Source organism: Ceratotherium simum, chromosome 12, assembly GCF_057802395.1.
Source record: "Ceratotherium simum simum isolate JZ-2026a chromosome 12, ASM5780239v1, whole genome shotgun sequence".
NCBI classification, from domain to species: domain Eukaryota; kingdom Metazoa; phylum Chordata; class Mammalia; order Perissodactyla; family Rhinocerotidae; genus Ceratotherium; species Ceratotherium simum.
Window position 1 is genome coordinate 46775721 of NC_141911.1, and position 7022 is coordinate 46782742.

General features: G+C 37.3%; 2 pseudogenes; one reads left to right on the top strand and one right to left on the bottom strand.

The window, feature by feature from the left end:
• Positions 1-2880: 2880 nt before the first annotated feature.
• LOC106801282 (tRNA methyltransferase 10 homolog B pseudogene) lies at positions 2881-3327 on the top strand (annotated as a pseudogene).
• Positions 3328-4913: 1586 nt separating this feature from the next.
• Positions 4914-6330, bottom strand: LOC101408024 (DNA polymerase zeta catalytic subunit pseudogene; annotated as a pseudogene).
• Positions 6331-7022: the final 692 nt, after the last annotated feature.

Sequence of the window (7022 nt, forward strand, 5' to 3'; positions counted from 1 at the left end):
GCTTTTCTCTGCTGGTCCAAACTGATGGTACCAGGCCTAAGAATTTAATATAAAGAAGTCAATTCATAAGCCATTCAATTGTTTAAAATTGCTCAAATTTTTACCTAAATAGTATTGAGCAAGGTCTGCCATTTTCCCTCTTAAGAATATGATTTAGGAAAAGTGAAAAGTATCTGAATGTTGGTGAAGGTGAAGAGAGTCCACACAAGAACCAAAATTATGAGAAAGCTAAACAGTGAGTACACAGTAAATATAAGTACAAAAATGCACTACATTATACAAAGTTCTAGAAGCATCTACTCCATAGAGTATGAGGAATTTGGCAAAAAGGGAACAGTTGAAGTAGAGAAAAAAGAATAATCAAGCCATGTAAAAGCAAAGCTGTGGGTTAAGATTCGCCGACGCTTAGCAATGGGATGGTATTCCATTATCAATTTATTGCTTTGGAGGTCTAAGTTCACACTTGATTGGCTTCTCTGCAATAATGGAAGCCGGTCCTGTAACTTTTTCTTTCTTTGTCAGCTGGCACAATGTTAAGCTTTGTTGGTAGAGGGCACTGGAGGAGGAAGAGTTTTCTTATTCTAATGTGCTTCTCTTACCAGGCTCTTCTGAGGTGGGGGAGGTGGCTTTTCCAACCCCAGGCTCCTACAGTGCATAGATGGCAGTTGCTTCCCGTATATTTCCTCAAGCATCCTCACATCAGAATGATGCTGGTGACTCACTCAGATGGCTTTCTATCAAGTAGCAAGATATGGAACCTCTCCATGAATGGCTTCCCAGGCATCTCAGAGGGCAGAGTTTTGCCAACACAGAACCTCGGGAAACTTGTCCACCACCCACTGATCTATGGCTGCACCTTCTCCAATGAGGTCTTTATCTAAGCCCTCGGTAGGGGTGGAGTGCTCTTGTTTGGGTGCTCTATCTCAGCCCTAGGGTAAGTGGCTGCTCCTTATATTTGCTATTTCTGAGATTTTTTTTATTGTTCTCTTTACCTCTAATTACCAAACCCCCATTACTCCAATCCCCTGTTAAACTTAATCATTCTTTATATGAAACTTTCCCTGTCCAAATTACTGTATACTTTGCTCCCGGATGGGACTCTGACTGATACAGATGGCAACAAAATAGCTTCAATGAATCTCCTCCATAAGACATGTTTATGGGATAAAATTTGATCCATCCAGGAGATTCTTATGTATTTATTGTTATTCTTATAATTCCAGAAAAGGACATATGGCTTATCTGCTTTATGAAATCATATTTATACTATTCATGTCTTTCAAATTGCGAGGAGGGGCTAGTGAGTATCAAGGAAGAAATTAGAAGGAAAGAAAGATACAACTTCACAAACACTCTCACATTGTTTTACTAAATTTTTTTTTTATCATCACACTTCTATCATGAGTGATTAAGGACTTCTATTTACAACCCAAGATCTTCAAGTTTCTTTTCTTATTTAACCGGGAGTGTGTTCCATTCTTTTCTAATTGCTCAGTAGTTGCTGCCGTGTCAAGCTTGGTGGGGCCAATGAGGTTCCCTTCTTTCCAAGATTGAGGCTGGAAATTGCAACTTCCTAGAGAGTAAACACAAACATCAGTATTCAACTTCTCCTTCTGGAAAGTGAGGGTTTGTGATTACTGGGTGGATGATGGTGTACAGGGACATTCAGCTACTCTTTGCTAAAACAATGCCAAAACCAGACGCTTCTAGACTCTCAAATATGGGGGTCGTCTGTGGATGGTGATTATTTTTACAGCATCCAAATGGAAATTTGTTTATTCCTATGCACTTGGAGTTCTTTGAGATTTCAGTTTCAAAATTCTTATGTGTATCTATGTCTTAGACTTTTCCAATCTGCCTGGAGTTTAGAGTGTGAACTTCATTATTTTGTCCCATGCCTGGAATATTACTAGAGATACCTTGCTTTCCTCTTCAACTATGATTAATTTCACCAACTGAAAAAATTAGAAAATATCTGGGTAATGATTATATCCATTATTATTAATTATTCCTAAATACTCATTTGTACTCTTCTGATCTTTGAATCTGAGTCGATCAACATCTGACAGATGATTGTTTTAGTCCTTGTATAACATGTACACTGCTACTCTGGTTGATAATCTATAATTTTAAATTACAATCCCATTCGGTAGCCACCTTGATCTAAATACATATAGTCCATGGCAGTGAAGAAATTTTCTGCAGACACATCAGTTAGTATAACTTTGTTCCAGGAACAGCCTCTGGTACCAACACTGCAGTTCACACTTTAAAATGGCCCATTCCTGATTATGACGTATTCTCACCATGATTCAAAATCCTTTTGTCTGATCCCTGACAACGTAATTATTGAAAAAAAGTTTCAGGTTATTCATTGCAATTAGTCTGCACCAGCAATTCTAAAACTTGAAGCATAGTAAGTATTTGGTTTGATTGTGGAGTCAGGCAGGGCTTTGAAGCTTTGAACTAATCTAACCACTCCTGATATTCATGTCTTCTCACTGTCTCTAAATGACCACAATTTCCAAATAAACTAAGGGTCTTTGGAAGTTGGACATAACAGCTAATTTTCACGTTAGCACTTCCAGCAGGATAGTTTTAGATGTCCACAATTTAGTGAATCTGTATTATGCTGTACACAGTTTCAGTTTTCTAGCTAGTGTTTACAATCTCTAACCATCAGTTATCCCCAAATTTGCAACTCCAACTTCAGAATATTTTCTACACTGTCTCTTTGGCATTCTCATGTTATTCAAGAACCATCTTTTCATGTTATTGAAGAATGATTTTTAATCAAGAATACTGGTGGGATGTGTGCCGCCACCGCCGCCGCTGCATGAGGCGACGGGATCAGGGTGAAAAGGACAGAGGACTAAGCACATGGACTGGAAATTGGAAGGGACTCAGAAAACAGAGTCACGCGTGCTACAGGAGCAAGAAGTCATCCTGGAGGACACCAGCGAAGATGGCATCTCTGAAAGCTTCCAACTTCTACAGATTGATGCAGAATGCGAGCAGCAGGAGGGGGACACCCTGCCCACAGGGAATGCAGTGTGGTTCTCAAAAAACGTCCAAAGTAAACAGAGACACTGGGAAAAGATAGTTGCAGCAAAGAAGAGCAAAAGAAAGCAAGAAAAAGAAAGAAGAAAAACCAATCGCGTAGAAAATTTAGGCATCTGCCCCCAGCACAGCAAATATTTTCTGAGATCCTTAACCAAGGAGAGACTTTTGGCAGCCAAACACTCTGGACAAAGACTCTGTATGGATTTGAGTATGACCCACCACATGTCTAAGAAGGAATTAAGTAGACTGGCTGGACAGATCTGAAGGTTGTATAGGGTGGGGGGGGCGGTTATTATATGGATTAGTTTCTGCATGGATTCACATTAATGGTCAAAATAATTTAACTTGAATTTCATTTGTATTTAATCTCTCAAAGAATACTAACTCTATTCATTACACTAGGAACATTCCTCAAAAATCCCTCCCTTTCCCAATTTCTATGTCTTCTAGAAGGTAGTTATTTCAAACCCCTCTCTTGCCAAATTCTTAAATTCTTTCAGTTACAGCCTCATCTGGCTTTTCTTTCTCTTCTCTTCACTATTTTCCATATTTCTTTACTTGGCAGCTAGGCTAAAAATTTTCCCATGGGCAGGAGTTAGTAGGAAAGATGTGAATGTTCATACACTGACATTTTTGCACTGTTGCAAAATAATCCATCATTATTTTAAGTAGCCCACTTTTTTTTGTTATTGTGGTAAAATATGGTAACCTGCTTTTTGTCACTGAGTTTTATGATCAAAGAGTCACACAGGAATAACCATTCTGAAAAGGAGTTGCATGTAAGAAATGCCAACATATTAAGTAAATATTTTTACAATCCATACCATTGAAGTACCTTCCATGAGAACATCGATTTTTTTGTTTGTTTTCATATTTCATATTCTATTTAATTTTAATATGGTTTTCATTTTTAAATTTTAAAACAAAATTATTTCCAGTTTAGAAAACAATTCAGTAACCACATAATTCCTTTTTCATTTTATACAGTTATAGAAAAATTCTAAATACACATTTTGTGTTCAAGATGATGGCAAATGAGATTATACAGTATATAAGGAAAGAAAATATTTTAAGCACATTAAGAAACAATAGAAATGTCTATACAAAACAAGCAAAAATTAAATAAAATTTTTAATTTTTAAAGTATTACAACAGACCTACAGGTTTTTAACAAAAACATCTTTGCAAAGTTCCTCACAATGCCCCATTAATAGCTAAAGAAAAATAGCAGTTTTAGAAAAAAATGTTTCAAAATGCTGCACACAGTACTATTGTTTGTACAGTTTGATCAAAATAACAACCCTACTCTGAGTCAAGCAAAACCTAGAGGAAATATACCAAACAACTGGAAAATCTTTTGTATAAAATTCATTGCACATTATTTCACTCAGTTGTTTGGAAAGTAAAAAAGTGTATTTACAAAATATTTCACAATCAAAATTATAAAGTAAATGGACTAAGTAACATGTCTTGATACAGAGATTTCAAGGAAAACACATGAATGGGTTTTTTTTTAAAAGAGGTTTTCATTGCTCCTTCCACAGGGAAATAAACATGGTCTGCTCAAATGGATTTACAAGATGTTGCACATACTGGAGCAAATTCTACACCTGTATTATAAAACAACGTTAAAAAAGTGAACGGATGAGGAATTTGTACGTTGTAATAAGTGAGCTGTTCAGAGATCAAGAAGTAAAATTTTTAATTCAGTTGGCATAAAAGTCTTCATATTCTTCAGGGAATAGACAGACAATGAACATACTTGATGAAAGTTGGAAAAGCACCATGCTCAACAGTTCAATGGTAAACACTGTAAAAAATAACACCTGGAATTCTGTGATATTGACAATTTAAAACGGGTCTAGTAATTGCTGGAGATATGGTGCCTTGGATAATTCTCTATATGCTGGAGAGAGTTTGAAAAGTACTGGGCAGTTCAGAGAAGCACTGGATATGTCGATCAAAGCAATCTGTACAGTTCCTGCATATGTATACAAATTAGTCCTGTTTACACTCCAACTCTTAACTTCTTGTTTGAGGATGATTGCCACATGTTGAAGTTGGCTGCAACATTTACTGTAGATGCCGTGCTGACTCAGATCATCACGCACAGGACAGTGTAAGGTAGTGAAATACTGTGAGATAGTGTCTTTTTGCCCTTTAGGTTCACTTGGAGAGAAGCTGGTGGCTTTCTAGATCCTTTGTGATTCATGATACCAGTGGAAGACATCAATACCAATAAGTGAGAGGATTCTTGCCAGGAGTGGAAGAATTTGCTTGGTGATATGGTAAGTGGCATTCAGTCTCAGAGTTGGGTCCTGCAGGACTTCCACTAGGTGCCTTAATAGCTGGATAAGTGGTACCCTGGGGGTCCCATAAATGATGACGTATGGCACTCTCGCCTCAACTGGAGGCTCAGAGCACCAGTCATAAGTAAGCATTTTCCTTGTAAGTTCAAGGGCTGGCACACAAGCTCTGGGTTTATAAGAGGAACTTGCTTTGTACTCCTTGGCAAACATGAAATCTGGTATGCTGGCCTTTCCTTCCAGAAGCTTCATACATTGTCAATGAACATACTGTTTAATTAAACTTATATCTCTTGTTTCAAATAGCAACTTTAGAGAATGCTCAAGTATCTTTGAAACAGCAGGGCAGGAATCTCTTCTGCTTCTATTCCTTTTGCATCAAATACTGGGTCCTTTTGATCCAGTGGTTCATACATGTAACCCATATACCTGTTTTTTGTTTGCAAGACAAAGGGCAAATAAACATTTTCAAACTTCAGTTTCACTGGTTTAGGATTGGTAGCAGTTACAGCTTCAGCAGTTTTCTGACTAACCTTAAAAGACTGCTCCTTAGTGGCTCCTTTCAGTAGCACAAACATACTGTTAGTATCACCATATACAACCTAGCACTCCATTTCTTGGCATCATATGCCAGTTTAATAGCTCATCCCCAGGTCTCTCTGGCTCTGTGAACAATACTAACGCCAACCTCAATGCATAGCATTCTCCCAGAAAAATTAGCAGCTGTATAGCCAAATGTGACATTTGCTATAAGCTTAAGTCCTAGCTGATGTGCATCAAGTGTTCGTGAAAGGGCTCTGTCTTGCTTGTAAGCCTTCATCAATTGCTTCACCATGAGTCTGGTCTTCAAAATTTCTTCAAGTATTCTTGATAGCACACCCTTTCTTACTGAAGGCATGGAAGAATGATGAACTGGGTTGACTCTGCTGACATTCAAGACAACATCAAATTTTAAATGCATATTTTTCTTGGTATTCTGCTTTATATGTTAGGATTTTCATTCATCTGAAAAATGCAGTCTAGGAATTCCCACTAATGAAAATATTAAGCAACTAGATTTAAAATATATTCAATGTCATAGGTCACTGTTTTTATATTAATTTACAACTTTCCAGGGAAAATAATGGAATCCTACTGTATAAGATTTCTGTCTTATCTTTGAGCTACTCTTAGCTTTTCCAGTGAAAGAAAACTGTAAAATTAAACTAAATTTGTCTAGTCAAAGATTTTTGTTATAGACTGAGTGTGTCCTCCAAAATTCATATTTTGAAGCCCTAACCCCCAATATAATAGTATTTATGAAGTGAGGCCTTTGAGAAGTAATTAGTTTTAGATGAGGTTATGAAGGTGGGAACACCATGATGGGACTAGTGTCCTTAAAAGAAGAGGAAGAGAGACGGGAGCTCTCTCTCTCTCTGTACCGTGTGAGGACATGGTAAGAAGGTAGCCATCTGTAAGTCAGGAAGAACATCCTCACTAGGAATCTTAATTTTGGATTTCTCAGCCTCCAGAACCATGAGAAATAAATGTCTGTTGTTTAAGCCACCAGTCTATGGTATTTTGTTATAGCAGCCCCAGCCAACTAGGCTAATATTCTTTTTTTTTTTTTTTAAAGATTTTATTGATTTATTTATTTCCCCCCAAAGCCCCAGT